This window comes from Caloenas nicobarica, chromosome 1, assembly GCF_036013445.1.
Source record: "Caloenas nicobarica isolate bCalNic1 chromosome 1, bCalNic1.hap1, whole genome shotgun sequence".
Taxonomy (NCBI): domain Eukaryota; kingdom Metazoa; phylum Chordata; class Aves; order Columbiformes; family Columbidae; genus Caloenas; species Caloenas nicobarica.
This window is the reverse complement of record NC_088245.1, coordinates 132,195,751-132,215,462: the sequence shown is the minus strand read 5'-3', so window position 1 is coordinate 132,215,462 and position 19,712 is coordinate 132,195,751. Positions and strand designations below refer to the sequence as shown.

The 19,712-nt window shown below is 36.9% G+C and overlaps 1 protein-coding gene across 3 annotated transcripts in view; it reads left to right on the top strand.

The window, feature by feature from the left end:
- The window catches only part of CADM2 (cell adhesion molecule 2), a 670,830-nt gene that overhangs the window by 579,058 nt on the left and 72,060 nt on the right, over positions 1-19,712 (top strand). The gene's annotated exons all lie outside the window — the stretch shown is intronic.

The following is a 19,712-nucleotide window of genomic DNA, read 5'->3' as shown; positions in this document are numbered from 1 at the left end:
CATTAGCATAATATACCTTTACCTAGTCTTTGTTTATTTTCCAAAGATGGAAATATAATTAAGCTTCAGAAATCATAGACATCCTTTTTATGAACTCATATGCAATGTCTAGACTTTTCTGAAGTCATATTACCTGACAATATTTTGAATATTTTAAAATGAACAGAAGACAGCTGAAAAAAATGAAAACTCTAGAACAAAATTATCATTTACAGTCATCTGTGCTTACAAAAGATTTTACAAGTTGATATTTTCTTATTGCAAGTTGCAGCTTCTACACACTGTTGTGTCATAATGGTAGTCTAGTGACTCAAAACTGACTCAAAAGTGAACTAAAAAACTGCCCCATAACAAAAAAATGGTTCAATATTTAATATTCTAAGTCAACACTCTTAGCAAAGCGTGCATGAAATACGGGGTTTTTTAAGTCAGTGTCATTTCAGCAGAAAGGATGTCAAAATATAATGGAATAATTAGGGCACAGGAAACAAAGAGAGAGTTGGCTGTCTCCTGTGTGCTTTAGAGAAATGTCTTTCCATTCCATGCAGCTCAGGGGAATCAGTATAGTTGGCTGACTAATGTAAAGTGAATATTTGGCCTTATTTGAAAAAAATATGAAAGATTTTTATTTCAGAAGAACACTTTATATGTATCCTTCATCAGAATAACACTATTTGTAATGTCATGAAAAAGTTCTAGAGAAAAGCACAACCAGTAATAAACACTAGTATTATATGTGCCCAGTAATATATAGACAAATAAATATTTTGATAACAGAAAAATTGGTCACTTTCAATAATGAGGGCATGCTAAATGATCAAGCTTGTGCTATAAAGCTACTGTAAACTATGTGTATAGTATTGCCACCAAAAGTTGACTTTTCTCCTATCTATTTTAAGAAGACACCCTTGAGTGAGACAAACATTTTGCAAAGGCAAACACTGGAAACAAACGCTAATGATAACAGAGGAGTATACAACACGTTTCTGTCAGTGACCTCAGCGAGTGGCTGTTTCATTTGAGAAGGACCTGACAGGGCTCTAGGTGAAAAGAGAAAACTTAGTGAAGAGAGTTAACTGGGACTTAGTCACCTGAAAGCAGCGGAGCCTGGACTCACACTGGCTCACATTTAGCCTACTGTCAGCCAGGACCCCCAGGTCCTTCTCAGCTTAGGTGCTGGATTTTGTATCTGTCCTTGCTGAATTTCCCTGCCTCCCATGAGGGACCTGTTGGCCCGTTCCTCCAGCCTGCAGAGGCCCCTCTACATAGTGGCCTTCCCCGCAAGTATACTCAATACAGCCAAAGCTTGGTGTAAACAACCAACTTAATGAGAGCACATTCCACCACCTCAGCCAGGTCTTTGATATTAAAAAATCAAACAGAACAGGAGCCAGGACAGAATCCTGAAGAAGTCTGCTTGTAACCAACCACCAGGTAGAGTGTCCCTTCAACCAAATCAATGGGCCAACCACTTTTTCACCCATTGAGTAGTACACACATCCAAGACAACAGTAACATCCCAGCCTAGATACAAAGAATGTCATTGGAGGCAGTAACTGAAGCCTTGCTAAAATCAAGGTAGACAACATACACTGTCGTCTTCTCCTACGGATCCTGTCATTTCTTCAGAGTTTTCATGTGTTTAGTAGTTAGAAAATTATGGATACACTTATTTCATTAATTATTTTGTCACAAGCTCAAGGATAAAATGTATTAGAAATAAAAGAGTAGAAATTCTCTTCCTTCCTCTGAATAGCTATCTTGGTTCAAACTAGTTCAAAGTGGAAAATCCCCTGAACCTCGGGAAGGTGTTTTGAGAAATGCTAAAAGGGGTGCATTTGGATTTCCCAATTTTCATCATACAATGAGAAACATCATAATATTTTGCTTCCTGAAAACTGTGGCATTATGGGCAGGATTTAGCCTTAGAAGAAGATTCCTGACTCCTTCAGTAGAATAGGAATTATGAATGGTAGCTATGAATGATCTGTATTACTCAGGTCTTATTTGATGCATTCTCTCAGAACACAGGATGAAAATAATTACTTCATAGGTGTTTTTATGTTTCTTCCACATAGAATCTGAGAACTTGGCAAATATTTAAATATTTATTTTTATCACACTTCTGTACAACTAGGGTAATCAATTGCCTCAAATTTACAGCTGGGAACAGAAGCAGAAAAAAGTCCTAAGATCAAAACTGACAAATAGAACACATATTTTATGTCTAATATTGAACACAGTCCTCATTTTCCCAAAAGTATTTGATGTGACATAGCATCACACTCAGAAGATAGCTCATCATTGGTTTGAATTGTAACAATGAGTTCTTAGCACATCTACAAATCTATGCTCAAGAGTCTGAAATCAGAAACTAGCAGAGAAAATTGTGGAAACTCACTTGACATTCAGCTGTTAACATTTTGGTGTAAGTAGTTTGCCAATATTGCTTTGAAACTACATCAAATTGGCAGGTTTAGATTCTGAATCATTACTCTAACAGCCAGCTTTTTGCCCATGTCCACTTCTTTCTTTCCTGCTTTGACATGATACACTTCCCAGCTTCTCTAGGAGGTGAGATGGAGGTTCTGTAAGAAATTGTTTCATTTTCTGCATAAATTTTATTCACTGTAGATTACTATATAGATTGTGCCATGAATACCTAGCAGCCTAGAAAGGAATTCTAGTTAATGCTAGGCTAAAGTTAATCACCCTGTGTCCCATGGTTATTGTAAACCACATAGAAAGTTCTGGCATGCTGAACTCAAACAGACTTGTAAGTTAAGCATCTAGATCCTCCACCCATATAGGCAGCAGTGTCTAAATAAAAATACCTTTATCAGTATTAAACACTACATTTCAAGCTCTTTCAGTCAGGAAGATAAAGAGAAACTATCATATGCAACACAGACTTATCACATAGCATGTGAGAGAATTTTTGTAGATTGGAATATATATAACTGTTAATAATGGTGAACCTTTTCAGTACCCAAATTTTATGCCCAGTTTATTTTTAAAACAATTCTATTTAATAGCCACTGATGCCAGCCTAAATTTCTATTGAAGCCAAACTTGGCAACACTTGCCAGTGCAAACTTTGACACTGTTACTGTAATTACCTTCTTTAGACAGTTGACCAATTTTTAAATTATTGTCATTTTGAAGGAGTTCATCCTAATGGTATCTCCTGCCTTGATTTAGTAGGCATCTGTTATACGCTGTGTTAAATGAGTGCTCATTTTCAGTAAAATGTTCTAGAATCTTATAAGGAATATCATATGAAGCGTAGAAAAAAAACTGCCTAGTGAAACTTTCCAGATAGGTAGTTTGTCTTTGCAAGAAAAAGCCAATTATTTTTAAAGGATTATGTAAATATGTAGCTTGTAACCTTCAACACCAATATTTCATTGACATTACACCTTCCCTGTGGAATTATGCTGTGATGTAGCAGATAACACACTAAGAAGCAGGTAACATTTTTGCTGAGATACAGCATGTATATTTAATAGATTAAATTTCAGTTTGTGTTAAACATCCTGGCCATCTGGGAGGTTGTATCTTCTATTCACAGCTGGGACCTTCTATGCCTTTTTCTTTTCCAGTATTTTGCAGGGAGCAGGGAAATTGGTGTTATAAAAAGTGTGACACAAAAAGAAACAGGTGGGAGCATTAGTGCCTGTCTGAAAATTACACTTTACAATAAAGCCTCCTGCAGTGCTTAAGAACTTCCTTTAGTGTTCTGTAAAATGATCACATTGCCTAATAGGCTCAATTCAATAATTGCTTTTCCTCTTTTTTAAGTGTCCCTTTTCTGCAGTGTTTACACATAAAATGGTGCAGAAAGTACAGTGTGAAAAAGAACTAAATGCAGCATTTTTATTGCTTATTAAATTCATTTTGCATGTGTATGCCTTTCAAAATAATTCTTTTCCTTGCTCTCAGTTGGGAACACATTCTAAAACAAAAAAAGACCCATGAAATATAATAATAGATAAAATTGAAATACAGCATGGATAATTCTAGATGAGTACTGGACTGGAAGATAAAACATGAGAAAGAAAAGTTTTGGGAGAGGATATGATGCTCAGTCTTTTAGATACTTCAGTTTCTATAGATAAAGGATTAGCTACACTTACAGGTAAAATTACAGCAGTCTTCAGTCAACCATTAGCAGTAGAATACAAGAAGACACATTACTATGTTTAAATCATGCTCATGGTATTTTCTCTGTTACACAATTACAAAACCAAAATGTGTTCCCTGTGTAGCACATGTGATCTGGAACACCCAGTGTTACAGTGGACACTAGTTCATTGCATATCTGCATTTTTACCCCACATTTATAGCAGCATAGTGCCCTGAGAACACATACAAGCTGTAAGGTAGCAGGGTAAAACACCATCTTTCTAAAGGAAAATAAGCGTGCATTTATAAAACAGTGTAAGGAGGGCACCTTAAAATCAAAACAGATTTTTTTTTTACAATTTCTTCTTTGTATTCAGTGTCCTTTCATTCAAAAGTCTTTTTTTTTTTCTTTTTTTTTTTTTCTTTTTTTTTTTTCTCTGAAGACATAACCTCTCTATGAAGTTAGACACTGGTTTTGGAATCACTACTTTTTCCCCTATTGACTATAGTTTGTATTGTTCCTTTCTCCACTGTCACTTTACCTTCTTTGGTTCCTTAGTTTCAATACAAAAATGACTTTTCTTTTTCACCATTCTCTAGCTTTGTGAGGCTGTGTTAGATATATTTTTTCTTAAATTACAATTATCTACTTTTTTCCTATTTCACCCAAAACAGGCAGAAGCAGGTTTCTGTGACTTGGTCTATTTTACATCAATTCTGTACATTTGCTGTGATCTCAAGCTCTTGGCATGCTGAACTCAAGCTCAGAGTGTACCCTTTTTTGAAATCACTGAATCCCTATGGAGATGTTGGTATTGGCTTGCTCATCAGTCATTGCAAAATTGGGGCTCACGTATGATTAATGTGCAAATGAGGTGCAGAAAATGGACACTGGAAGAAACAGTTTAATTGACAAACTCAAATGCAACCTTCTGCCTGATCATCCTTCTCCAGAATTATAAATTCTCAGTCAGTGTTCAAATTTTAAAAAGAGGTATGAATGGATTGAGTATGGGAGTATAACAATAAAGTCAGGTCTGTTGGCATACTTTTGGAATGGCTGTCTTACATGTGAAAGGCAAAGCCACAAGCGAGTTGAGGGTTTGGTTTTTGGGGTTTTTGGGGGGTTTTTGTTTTTTGTTTTGTGTTTTAAGTGAGCACTGATGCCTATCCCTGCCCTGTTCCTACTTAATACTGCACTAGTCCTCATACTGCACTTGCATCAGCGACACCTGTTCAGTAAATCCAGTGCTTGCTTACATAATTTTCCAAAACTGCATTGGCGATTTTAGTTTCCTCACAAAACTGAGGGTCATAGTGCCTATTGGCAGCAGTTCTCTTTGCTACAGGAAAACCCAAGAGAACTGTCTTGAAAGGTGGTGAAATCGCTCCACTGCACAGCAAAGAGATTTTGCCCCATCATGGGAAAGGCAGTGAGACCTGTTCACATAGCCATTGAATTTGCCAGTGTTATGTGCATATATTACTGGTCTTTTTTCATGGTGTTTTTTTTTTTTTTTTTTAAGAAGCCTTTGCTCTCCATTCCCTAGAGTTATTGCTGGGGAAAATCACTTGATACAGTTGTTCTCAGTTGCTCTGAGAGAGTACTATTCTGACATATATTTTGACAAATATGCCAAATGGGTGACATATTTACAAAATGTATGGCATTTGTATGGATGGAAGGAAGTGCACATCTCTCCATGCAAAGAACATTGTGGTGTTGACCCAGACAGTTAAGCCCCCTGCTAAGGCCTGGAAAACAAAGGCTGGAAAAATATTCAAACAACCTTTTTAGGTGTGAAAACGTAAGCTTAACAATACTCTTTGGTATGTGAGCCTAGCCCTGGAACAAATGGATATGACAAAGTAAGTAGGATTGTTTTTCTGACAGGTAAGGGAAACAGGTAAGAGAATGAATAAATTAACACCATTTATTGTTAGTGTACATTACAAATTAGTCATTGTTCATTTTAGATAGTCTTTGCCTTTCTATTGTGAGGAAAATCTCAGAGATTTCTCAGACCTAAGTTTGGCTAGCTAAAATGAAATTTCCAGATTCAAGGCTTAGTATTTAAAGTACTGCTGTAAACTGTTTCCAAAATGTATATTATAAGACCTAAAGAAAACGGAGTCTGTGATTTGTAGTCTTGCACAGGAGAGCAAAAGCAGTGGGCTGGAAGAATGCAGAACTGCAAGGAGAACTACCAAGAAACTGCTACAGCTAGTTGTCTTGGTTGTTCCTCATTTAAGAACCTGCTGTAAGCAGCTGAGGGGCTGAGCAGCCATGCCAGAGCTCTTAATGGTAGATAACCCAGTCAGGGAATGATCTAACTGGAAGACAGAGGTGAGTCTACTGGGTTTTGGCTGGTGGGGCTCTGAAGTTAAAATTTCATCACAGATGTTTGTGTTGAGCTGTGTGCATACCTGTTTCTGTGCATTATGCAGCAGAGGCTTGAGGGAATAGTCTTGTAGAGAGGAAGAACAGCAAAGGTTATTCATTACCAAAATAATACAAACAACTTGAGAGTATTTAGTGTTTATACGTTGGAAAACAGAAAAGATGGCTACAACTTAGTGGAGGATCCTGTAACTTTCTCTTGTGTATCTCCTTCCATGCTTAACGGCAATTGCCACATACCTGTCCGTGGTGGGTTGACCATGGCTGGCCGCCAGACACCCACCCAGACATTCTCACACTCACCCCACTCAGCAGGACGTGGATCGAGATAAGGGCAGGGAGATTGCTTGCCAGTTACTGTCACGGGCAAAGCAGACTCAGCTCAGGGAAAATTAATTTAATTTATTGCCAGTCCCTCTATCTACCCTTGCCAGGGGATAGGGAACAGGGGCTGTGGTCAGTCCATACCAGCTCCTCTCTGCCATTCCTTCCTCCTCACACTGCTCCAGAGTGGTCTTCTCCAGGGGCTGCAGAGCAATCTCTGCTCCGCTGCCTGCAGCACCTCCTCTCCTTCCTCTTCCCCTCACCTCAGTGCTCAAAGGGCTGTTTCTCACATTTTTTTTCCTCACCCCTCACTGCTGGGCAGTGTTTTGCCCTTTCTTACACAGGCTTTCCCTGAGGCACCACCATCGTGACTAGGATTAAGAAGTGGTAGTGGGGTGGACTGTGATGTCCCCACAGGAGGAGCAAGAGATCCAGCCACACCTGCTCAGAGCTGGGTGAGCTGACAGGGTACAGGGGAGTGTGGATCCTTGGGGAATTGTAGGATTTAAGTGGGAGATGGGTCAGTGTTTCTACTTATAATTGCTACGTAACTGTGATTTTCTTTCTTTTCTTATTTTCTACTGCTCTCAAATATCCTTAGTCTATCTTCTTACCTCACACACACAATTTCTGGAATGCTCCAAATGGAGCCGGTTTGTCCCAGGGAGCGACAGACCGAGGGAGCTCTCAGCACCGTCTACCTTCAGCTTGTTCTTTAAAATGTGTTTACTTGCAGTTTGCACCTAGGGCAATAAGTGAAGTCTAGACAATTATATGGTAATCAACATCAAAAATGAGAACTACATAAAAACGAAGAATCTTGTTAAAAAGAAGCTAAAAGGAGCAGCTAAGAGAATTAAATCTTTCCAGGCAGCCTGAGGACTATGTTTGAAAAATAAAAAAAAAAAATAAAAAAAATAAAAAAACAAAGAGTTTAGAAACACAGGGTCAAGGCATGTCACCTAGGAGAAACACTTGAAAAGGAGAAATTGGTGAGGCTAAACAAAAGAGAAAGTGAAGTAATAAAAATGATGAAGCTGCAATTTGAAAAGCTGAAGTTGTTTTCTAAAAGAAGGAAATCCTTAGATTTTGGCAGATTAAATATGAAAATGCAGTAAGCCAAACTGCTAATATATATATATATATATAGGTTTAATCAGCAACTAGCAAAGGGAATTGAAAGTAACAGTCTTTCTTGATATATACCAGGAAGTATGCCAGTACATTTGTAGGATCAACGGAGGATCAGGCTGTAAGGGGAAGCCAGATGAATGTGCTATATCCATATTTACTGTGGAAGAAACTGGGTATATTACAGACTGGATCCTTCTGGATCCTTTTTTTTTTTTTTGAGATGCTCACCATCAAGGATTTTCTTAAATGGACTGTGGAGGACATTGTGGAACATACATACAAAATAAGCGGTAGCAAGCCAGCAAGACCAGATGGTTTCACGCTGGTGTTCAAAGGGAATTCAAGGATGAGATTGTTGAATTATGGACAGTGACAGGAAACCTCATGCTTAAAACCACCTTACTAACTCGGGACAACAGGACTTCAGGAGAGATCCCAGGATGTGCAAGTCTATATGGCTGACACCTGGGCTTCACCAATAGTAAAGAGTATAAAAAGGACTAGAATTAGAAGACATATGAATAAAAACAAACTTTCTACAGGGAGGATCCCTTTTTCCAGAGCGAAAATCCAATCTTATAAACATATTGGAGTTCTTTGAAGGGCACAGAAAATGTGCCCTTTGCTGGCCCAGTTGATATAGAATGGAAATATTACAGATATTTACAAAATTGTAAATGTCAAACAGGTAGCTGTTAGGGATTGTTGGCTCATTCTTTCTTCAAATATAAATGTTTAAGGGTGAATTAAGCTAGTAAGAATCAGTTCTGTTGCAAAGCAAGGAGGTCATTTTTCATCCAATGACTGGTAAACTTTGGGAATTTGTTGTCAATGTATATGGCAGATAGTAAAAGTTTGTGGTAGTTCAAGGGAAAACTGTGTAAGTTAATGGAAAAGGAAAATCCTTAAGGTTTACAGATTATTTTTAAACTGTGCTTGGTTTCAGAAGTGCCTGAGACAGTTGCAGGTTGGAGAAGTGCTTGGAAGGCAACATCTCTGCTTGGCCTGTTCCCCAGACATCTGCTTGTCCCTGGTGTTGGAGATAAGGCACTGGGTACCTGAACTTTTAGTCTGATCCAGTACAGCTGTTTCTGTGCTGTTAAGCGTTGAACATAGGCTGTTGTGTCTTGCTAGGACTAGATGTTAATGAAGCTGGATCCCTTTGAGAGCTTGAAGGTATCTCCTTTACAGTGCTAAAAGTTATTGCTATGAAGTATTAATGAATAATTTTCTATGTGAGAGAAGTTTGAGTGAACTAAAGCACTCCCCTCTATCTGGAGATAATGATACATTTGGGAGAAGAAAAGCAAACTCCTCTAAGTAAATAATGTTTGTCTCTTTTTTTCTCCTTTATTGTATTACTATTTCATAAGTTATTTTTCAATGTAGAAGAAATTGACAGAGACCACGGTATGGGACTTAGCTCTGAAATATAAATAATCATAAGTTCCCAGTGTATTGTTCTTAAGATTTCATTTTATTACCTTGAAAGTATGAAGCATTTTATTATTTATTATTATCTAATACAGTGTGCTTCAACATCAGCATTTTTTGACACTGGTGAAAAAATATAACCGAGGTACAAAAATGTTATGGTGTATTTCTCTTCCTTTGATGCTCCTATAACTGTGATAAATATCAACATTTGGTTACTTGTTGAGAAGAACCCATGATTCAGCTAAAGATGTTAGAAATGTCATTGTTCTACCTAGTTATTTAAGGGAATCTTGTCTGGTGAAAAGAGGATATTCTACTACATCTCCCAAACTTCGTGATGTTCTTACATGCATTGAAAGTCAAGAAGAGCATACCTTGGTTGATGAGGGTTGGTACTGAAGACTTTGTATAGTCTTTGCGTGTCATTCAGGTTGCAGCACTGGTACTTTTATCAGGTTTCTGGGTGTCGTCACTGCACCTGAAGCACATGAATGAATTTTAGTTTCATGAGGCTTCTCCTTGACTGTGCCTTACATCAACGACAAATGGTTTTAAACAAGTAGTATTTGGACAAGCAAGTAACTGTGAATGAGATTTTCTACTGTTTACTTAATGGAAAAAGGGGAAGTGAATCAGCCACTCTTCATTTTCCTCTTTGATTCTTGTGCCAGGTAGCATTTGACCTTAGCTCAGAAAATGCAGCTGGTGTTTCTTAGATGGGATTTCTCAGCTTATTGTAATAACAGAGGCAGTTTCTCATGAGTGCTGAGACACAGCTCTTACTGAAAACAGTGAAAGTTAGGCATCTGAATATCTATCAGTGTCTCAGCCTGAAATATTTAAGCAATCTAAAATCCTGACTCATCAAAGGGAAAAAAAAGGCTCATAATAATCTTTGTTCATTAATACCTTGATATACCATTCGGGCCTCAACTGGCAGTAGTGCTATCATCAGCAGACATAATGTTGATTAAGAAAAAAGAGAAAATGGAACTGAAAATCTGGTGTTACAGTAGTTACCTCCTCTCTCCTCTTTCTTGCAGTCTCCACCATTCTCTTTATGCGGCACTTCAGCACAGCCTATGTAAGCCAAGTTAGTTTTCTGAAAGTGTACATTTTTTAATCCTATAATATGAAAATGTAAAACATTTAAAATAAGTGGTGGTGAAGCTCTTTCTGCTATTTTTCTGTTATTTCTGATAAATCAGTATTTTCCCCAGTTCTTGTTGCCCTGGCTGGGGATGCAGTATGCTTCTAAACTTCTATGAAGACACACAATGTTATAAACGGACCTGAAGACATGCTGATTGAGAAGATATTATTTTCCTCTGTTCTATTAAATGCGTAGTAACTAAGGTGTGCACATCCTATCATTATGTTTTACTGCTGCTTCCTATTCCCAGCAGTACTTCATTAACATTAGGAGCATAGTTCCTGGTTAATCCCAGTAATTTTCAGCAGCCATTCTGATGCATCCACTTGAGCACCATATTATCTTAATACTGCTGACATTTGCATGTCTTTGAAATACATTTTTTTCAGACATTGTCCATTTAATCCGCTGCAGTTTCTATTGTCCTTTATTCTTATAGTCATGCTTTGCTTACAGCTGATGAAAAAGAAAAATCTACTAATTTCTCAATAGCTCTTAAAGGTTAAGAAGGAATCAACAAGGTGTAGACAGCAGTATAAGAAGCCCAAAGATTTAGCTGTTTGAACACAGACTACATAATTAGAAGCCTATAGAACTAGAATTATAGTGAAACCTGGCCATTAAGATTTCTGTGTTTAATCGATGATTTTTCATGAGAATGAAATTCTTGCATGCCATTTATCATCTTAGCTGTACTCTGATAGAAAAGAAAAAGCCCCTAGGAACAGCAATAAAATATTTAAGCAAGGTGTGACAATTATTCTTTATATTCACTTATCTGTATATAGTTTCTCCTCTACTTTTGCCTCACAACCCTGCTCTTTTCTGAGAGTGTAGGTCTTAGCTTATGAGGCTGAAAGGCTCAATTTGCACATCAATATACGGCACTCATCCCAGGAAGAACAGAGGAAGGGCATATATTCGTGGTGTGCTCCAGTACTTATCCAGAATACTTCCAGCTCCAGAATTTAAAAGGAGCTTTCAGGGCATCACTGTTTCTCTGCTTCATGTTTTACCCATTCCTCTGACTGGAATAACGTTGCTGTGGCCCTGAATGGACCTCACTTCTTTCCCTGCGTGGGATTACCTGGCCGTCAGCCTGAACTTGGGGCTCTGCGGAGTTTCCATTCTCGAGAGGAGGTGGCGGCTTCACCGAGTCTGCTTTGCTCCTCCGCCTGCAGCAGTGAGGGAGATGCATCTTACGGAGAAGCTCTCTCCCTTCACTTTCTGGCACAATTTTCTGAAAGCAAGGCTGTCACTTGCCCTTAATTATTGATCTGTCGTTAGGGATATCTTATCCGTTGCATGTGAGGGCTGCTAAATGATTGCATGGCAGATAATACATTGTGCATCCACCTGAACAGCTTGTTGTTGTGCAATCTGTCGATATCAGGCCTTCAATACAAGACTTCTGATATAAAAGCAGCATCTTCGTTACTTTATAGAAACTGGAAAACACCTATCTAATCTGTGGTCAAGTCCAGGCCAACCTGCAGATATTCCCTGCAAAGAATTACCTAATACTTTGTCCTTGAGCCAGTGTCAGCTAGCTGACAGTGGCTGTCACTTCTCCAAGGGCCTCCATTTCCCAGACAGTAAGGCAGAATTTATGACATAAGATTTTTTTAATTTCTTTTTTTTTTCTTTTCTTTTTTTTCCTGCAGCTGTACTGGCTTACAGCTCTCCTTCTGCCTTTTTAGCCTCAGGAGTCTTTCTGAGAGAGATGTTACCCTTCTGTGGAGGACTTTTTTTTTTTTGTTTCCTGGTTAAAATTTAAAGGAAATATAAATTATTTATAAACTGGCAACACAAAATGAACTGTATAGCCATACATACCATTGTTTTCTACAGACAGAAGATTTCAAAGTGCACTTTTTATGAAACCTGTTCATAAGCTGTTGAGATCATGGTGTTTTCTCTGAACTTAAAAATTTTGAGCCTCAGACTTTAAAATACATATAAAAAAGTGTGGTTAATAGCTGGCTACTAAAAATGTTCTAAAATACTAGGCATTTTGATTTGAAATACTAAAAATGCATTAAAATATCCAGGTCTCTTTCAGAATAAATCTGGGGGGAAAAAAAAAAAAAAGTCAGTGCCTATTTCCTGACTTTCTAATAATGTATTTAAAAGAGGTTTACTTTTTTGTTTATTGTATGCATCAGTGTACCTGTATTCTTCAGTTCCCTGTTTGCTCCTAAGTGGTGGTCTGGCCTTGAAAGTTTGGAAATATGGCAAACTCTTTATCCCTCCTCCATTTTGTGGTTCTACATTCATAACTGATGGAAGGCAGAAATAAAGCAGTTCAGCAAATTTTGCCTTTCATGGGAGTAATTGCCTGCCCAGTGCAGAAACATCTGAAGACTTGAGAAAGTATAAAGGAGTAGAAATGTCCAACCTGTTTTTTTGGAAGTTGGTCAGATTCAGAGAAAGCAAAAAATTGGAGGGGGGATGAAATGAGACACCAGAACTTTGAAAGTAGATGGGATATATGACAAATGTGGAAGAGACTTGGGCAGCATGGAAAACCAGAATGTGAGGTTACAGAATGGGCACTACATAGAACAGATAGCTGATGGCTCTTACTGTTCTCTGCTATGAAAGCCCATTGAAATTAGCATACCTGCAGTGCTTTCACTTTCTGACTGAGGAAGTTACAGAGGCAAACGCCCAAGAAAAAGGGTGGAGAAAACCAACAGCCCTTTAGAAAGCATGCAGTGTTTTTAATCTTAATTTGTATCAAGAAGTTGGAGGGTATAAGCACAACATGCTTGTCCTTTTTTTTTTTTTTTTTTCTTTTTAAGACTGTCCTGAAATGGGTACTGGTAGTATCCCATCAGTGTGTGGAAAAAAAAGGTGCTGTAGAATGGAAACTGGCAGCCTCCTCCTAAAAATTAGGTACATATGGAGCATATACATCATACACACATCTAAAGTAAAGTGCAACCATTTCTGCAGTATTGGTCCGACTGTTCAGAAACAATGCAATTTTGCAATTAAAAGCTCAACCCATAAGTACAGCCATATCAAAATACTGGCAGGGCCTATTAGGTGTAAGGAAAATTGCGGTTAGTTTTAAATATAAAAGGAAAAAAAAAGGAAGAAAAAAAATGTGTTAGTGAAGACAATGAGATCTGTATTTCTTGAAGAAAATTAGCCACAAGATCTACCACTTAATCTGATGAAGAAATTGTTTCACTTCAAAAATTAGCAAATTGGTTGGATACCAATAAAAATAACAGCAATAAAACACTTAAAGACTGCAGGAAATTTTACAAGTCATCTGAAGAGTTCAGATCTCAAAAGAAAATAAAATCTTGAAAATAATTTTGGATTAAAAAACCCAAAAGCATGCCTATAAAGAAAGTGTCAGGCTTGGAAGAGTACTGGCTGGATATATAATAGGGGAAATATTCAGTACCACAATAAACTGGAACCAGAATGAAGAATGAAGAAATGAAGGATGTCTGAGGTCTTATGATGAAACTCAAACATAAGAGTATTGCTCTTCAGAAGAATAAAAATAGAAGCATTTTTAAATTCTTTTTTATATACAAGTAGTAAAACTATAGTGTCTTAGAAGAGTATTATTTGGATTTATTTTGTCACTTTAAAGCACAAACTTGAAATGAAGTCTGAAATCATTTAGAGATTTCACTGCACCAAAATAAGATTGGCAATCAGTAAGCAATTAAACATTCTTAAAACAGCTATAAAAACTGAAATAGATTTTGCACTTCCATGAGAGTTAAAAATATTTTGCTACAGCTTATCCCGAAACACAGATGTCTGAATGTACACTAGGTTAAAAAGATTGTTTATTTAGAATACTTCATAGATTTGCCTTCTCTAGAACTTGCTATTAGAAAATATGTTTTATGTATTGGAATTATATAATTTTTTTTTTTTGCATTACTACAAAAATGATAGCTGAAGCAGGCAACTATCATATAAACCAAAGGCTTACTGTTCTTAGTGATATTTATCCTTAAAGTGGGTTTAAATATAATTCTGAGTGTAACAATTTAAGAGCAGAAAGTATTCTACATGTGGTTTGTTGTTTAGTACTAACAAAAAGTATGTTGAGTGAAAACTTTAACATTACTTTTTTAAGAATTTTTATATGGCCACACTCAGTGTTTACTCATTTCGGTAGTCTCAACTCATTACGGTAGTGCTGGATTAATTCTTGATTCAGACATGGTCAGAGTAATTCAGTGATCAATGGACAAAATATCATTGTTCATGTGAATCAGAAAGTGGCTCCACTGCAGAATATATACTAGATTTGGATGACAAGGATTTTAATGCACATTAATGTTTTAATGTATAGTTGGAGCTGTTGTGACACAGAAGTTCTAGGCTCAGGAAATAATGCATGGTAGATAGTGCAATACCTTTTGGAACAGTTTCTCAGTACGGCATATTCTAAGGAAAAAGTTTTGCGGAAATGATAATTGCCAAAAGATAGAAAAATGTAGAAAATAGAAAGATTACTTAAAAACACAGGCTGAATAATTTAAATAGGCAGCACGAACTGTAAGCCTTAAACATTAGCAGATGCCTGTCAATCCTTGTCTATCTTTACACACTGGCACACAGTTAAAACCTTTTGTCAATAGTTCAGGAGTTTATAGCTAATTTTCATTTAAGAGTAATCAAGCTCTTTAAGACATAAAATCTGAATTTGTTCACTCCACAGGAGATCCATGTGATTTGGAGAGGCTATGAACTTTGCAAAAAGGTTTCTAGTTCTTGTGTAAATTGAAGATAATAAGGTTTCTCTTGTTAATCAGAAAAAAAATATAAGCTTTTCAACTTGTAGGGTACAATTCAGCAAATAAATTGATATATGGGTTTGAAGTTATTAATGTCGATTAGAAAAGCTGACTTTCTGAGTGTCTGTGCAAACCTTCCATTATCAGAACAAGATTTAGCTGTCTGTCACAGTGGAAAGCTAGATCAGGGTTTGCTGGTGCCTCTGCTAATGGTGTTGGCCTAAGTAACAGGGCTCTGTAAGGGAAGTAGGAACTCTGCAGCCAGAACTGTCTCCTCCCTTGCACATTTGGCAGTCAAACCTAACCTAACACTGAGTAGCTACTAATAGGAGAGGAGGGAGGCCAGGCTGAGAGGAAACGATCAATAAAGTTGATAAATATGAAATAGACCATATTTCTCTTCCAGATCAAGAGAACAGTCTTGCTTAGAATGACTTCTATATTTTCTAGTTTATTATGAGCACGTAGAAGAATTTTTAACAGAAGTCTCCTTCAGAATTTACTAAAAAATGTACGGTGAAACAGTTTGTCTCAATTTTTTAAAGGCAGGTGACGTTTGTAGGGGTTAGCATGTTATTTTTATGGTATGCAATAGTAATTTCACTGCAAGGTGAGTTTAATAACTCTAAGACAAAAAAGAGACTTCTTCTGATAGAGGAGATCGGATAATATGTTCAGATAAAGCCTTAAAAGAAATGAATAGCACTAGAAGCAGCACTGCTGAAACTGGCAAAATAAAACATGTAACCTGAATGATTATGGTATTTTCTCAGAAATCTTTGTAACAAGAACAGTTTTTAAGAGGATGCATTTTTTTTAGATAAGTGTTTTCCTGACTCTGAATAGTTAGAGGTACTTGGGGCGATAAATGGCCTTAGCAACCAACTGTGCACAGTTTGATTTCATGTCTCACTGATTTATTCTGAGTTGGCCAATTGGATGTTCCAGTGTTGGGGGCCTAAGAAATCACTTAAATAAGTAACTGTGTTATCACATATTACAGTGATGGTTTTGTATGTATTCCACTATTGAGACAATCTGCTGACTTGACCTCAGTTTTGATGTATTGCACAATATCACAACAAAGCTTTTTCTGACATTGACCCATCAGCCATATTGCACATTTGTGAGCTCTCTGATTTTGCATTTCCTTCAAAGCTGAAGGGCTTGCAGTGGCACAATGGGCTTGCTCTGGCACAATGAAACTATCCCTGACAAAACACTGCTTCTCCAACACAGACACAGTGAATATTCATAATGAATTATAATGGTCTGAATTATTTTTTTCACTTCTAATGTGGATCACGGAAAGGCAGTGGATCACCCAAAGCATTGAGCACACCGATTTTGTATCCTTTTTTTCCCTCTCACATCAAACTTACTTTAGAGAGCATGGTACTTCGTAAACAAGCTTAGGGGTCTCCCTAAGCTTTCATGTGGCAATGGATTTTGTGGCAAATGTGGCAATGGATTTTGAGTTTATTCAAATTAAATTCTGGACTACATTCCTATGGCATCTCCCTCACAAAGTTGTGGGGGTTTATGTTGGGTTTTTTTGAGACAATCTTTCTGTCCATCTCTAGCCTCCCTGCTGCTTACAATAGTAGAATACAGGGATATTTCTATGCAATTCACTGATAAGTTACCTTTTGATTTCACATAAGATCTTTTGTTGATCTGTCTCATGACTATGAGAAAGCCAGTCTCCAAAATGTTACTCACAGCAGGTTTCTTTGGGAAGATTGTGAATAATACTGGAATTAGGTAAGAAACTTCATATATACTTTTATATATACATATCTGTGTCTTATGCACTTTTCAGGATATTCCTTTGATATTGCCTTGCCTTCTTGAAAATGACTAACATAAAGAAAAGATTTAAGGGGAGAGGGTACAAGAAATGCACAAAGGGCAAAGCAAAAAACTACAGGTAAATAGTTTTAAAGAAGTTAACATTATAATAGGTTGGTGATCAATTGGGGAAAAAAATCTATCCAGAGACCAGCAGCATTACACAGCTGTGTTAAGGGCTGAAAGCTTTAGGTCAAAGGGTGTCCTAGACTCTAAAGATACTAAAGGATAAAGGGAAATGGGTTATCAGCCTGATGAGAGAGAAATACAGAAGGAAAGAGAATTATGGCAGAAAGAGAACAGTCAGGTTCTTATAGGCAAAGGTGGGTATTAACTGACCTGAAAGAAACCTTGAAATTGGTTACAAGGAAAGATTAGAGTGTAGATAGGGGGAAGTATGAATATGAAAAATTACTCTTTTATCCCTTAGCAATCTATACTTTGTATCTTTGGGTTAAAGAATAACTACCTTGGCTTTGAAAATAATCTCTTGAGTCACTTTAATGAGTTGGTCTCACAGGCTACTGAGGGATGAGGACTTTGGGCCGCAAATTTAGTCTGTCATATCAACATGGTTAGCAATTGTAATCCATTGAGCCAGTTTGAAGGTGAGACGACTGCCCGTTTTATCCAAAACAAGCTAGAGGCAGGGAGGCCTGTTACCCCAGTACATTTGTGATGGACAAAAGAAAGGCTTTGATGTGAATCCAGGACAGAAAGTGAGGGATGAAGGGGGTTTGGTGTGGTGTGAGGTTTTGGTTGTTGTTTGTTTGTTTGTTTGTTTTGTTGTTACTGTTTTTGTTTTGGGGTTTTGTTATTGGTGTGTGTGTTTGTGGGTTTTTTGTTTCGTTTGGGGGTTTTTTTTGGTTGGTTGTTTTTTGTTGTTTTGGGGGTTTTTTTAATTCCCTTTTCTGCTAACTCTTTTTTTTCCTATTTTTTGGCGTTGTTTTTCTGTAAAGAATGAATACTAACAGTTTGAGATTCCTGTCGCCTCTTTAAGTTTATCATTTAAGTAAATTTTTAAAAGGCATAATACACTGCAACTGTCTTCAATGTTTCTTGTTTCTCCTGTTGTCTTTATAGCTCTGATTTCCTGGCAAATGTTGTCACCTCATTTTTAACATATGTTGGTATTAATAATTTTATTCTTAACTATTTTAAAAACACTGGTATAGGGCATCGTAAATATTCTTAGGCTACGTCATGTCTGCTGAGCTGCTTAAAAGACAAAAAGTGGAGGCAAATGTAATAGTCAATTGTGATGTTTAAAGCTCTTTAAAACCAGAACTTCATTAAAAGTACTTGGGACATTCTTGACTATTTCATCTGGGGAGAAAAACTCTATGAAGGTTACTCAGGGCTTTGCAGAACTACAAAATCACAGAGAGTTCTTATCTCGTAAAATAATAACCATCTATCCAAGCCTTTTATGAAAGTCTAGTGACTGTGGATATTGATGTTTTTGATAGATGAAATGCTCCCAGACCAGCTCATCCCAATATGACTCATCAGACTGAAACTTTACATAAACAAGAGGTTCCCTCAGGATTTAAACTTTCAACTGGTTGATTAACTGACAAACCTAAAAATCCAGATTCTCAATACAGAGAAACTGTAAGTTTCAAATTAATGAAGCAATTGTTCCATTGGGTGACTTTTAACATTGCACCAGGATTTCAACAAAAAATGTTCTGATAAATGCAGTGATACCTTTTCCATTACTCATTTGAGCATAACTACTAGATTACGTTTTTATGGACTTCAGTGTGCCCTATTTGAAGAAGTAAAAGGCATTGTTCAAGAGAGGCCATACTAAAAATAATGAATTTACTTGTCCTGTTAGTATTCCACAAATCCATCTTCCATCTTTATGATTTTTACCCTTATTGGCTACAAAATTTTGATAGGATGCTGAGATACCCAGATGGATGATAATATATCCTCAGTGAAACTGAGAATGTAAAAAAAGGCAACTCTGTTTTGTTGTTGTTGTTGTGAGAGTTTTTTGAGTGCGATCTTATGGAAATTAAAAGGTTATCCTGTGCAAGTATTATGGGTCAGCAAGTGATCTGAGTGTTGTTCACTAAGGTCTCAGTGAAGAACACTTTGTACATGAACTTTCTCTACACAAAAATCAGAAAAGGGCAACAAAAATGAGGAAAGCCAAGAACTTTCAATTGGGGATGGATTGCATCATTTAAATTCACTTTGTGTGGAAAGAAGAGGTAATAGATCTATGGATCATTTTTAAATGAAGACTAAGTTAAGTATAATAGTTAGATATAAAGACATTGCTAGAAAGCAGGATTATAGGAAAGCACTGAAACATCACAGTTCTTTGATTAAAGATGGAGAAAGGCATGTAAAATTGACAAACTTGTTTTAAAATACTACTGTGTAACTTTAAAGGCCTGGATTATAAAAAAATATTAACGTGGACTTATTTAACTGTTAACTTTCAAGTTAGTTACATAAACATTTGTCGAAAAAGTAAGTCTGTGCCTCAGTG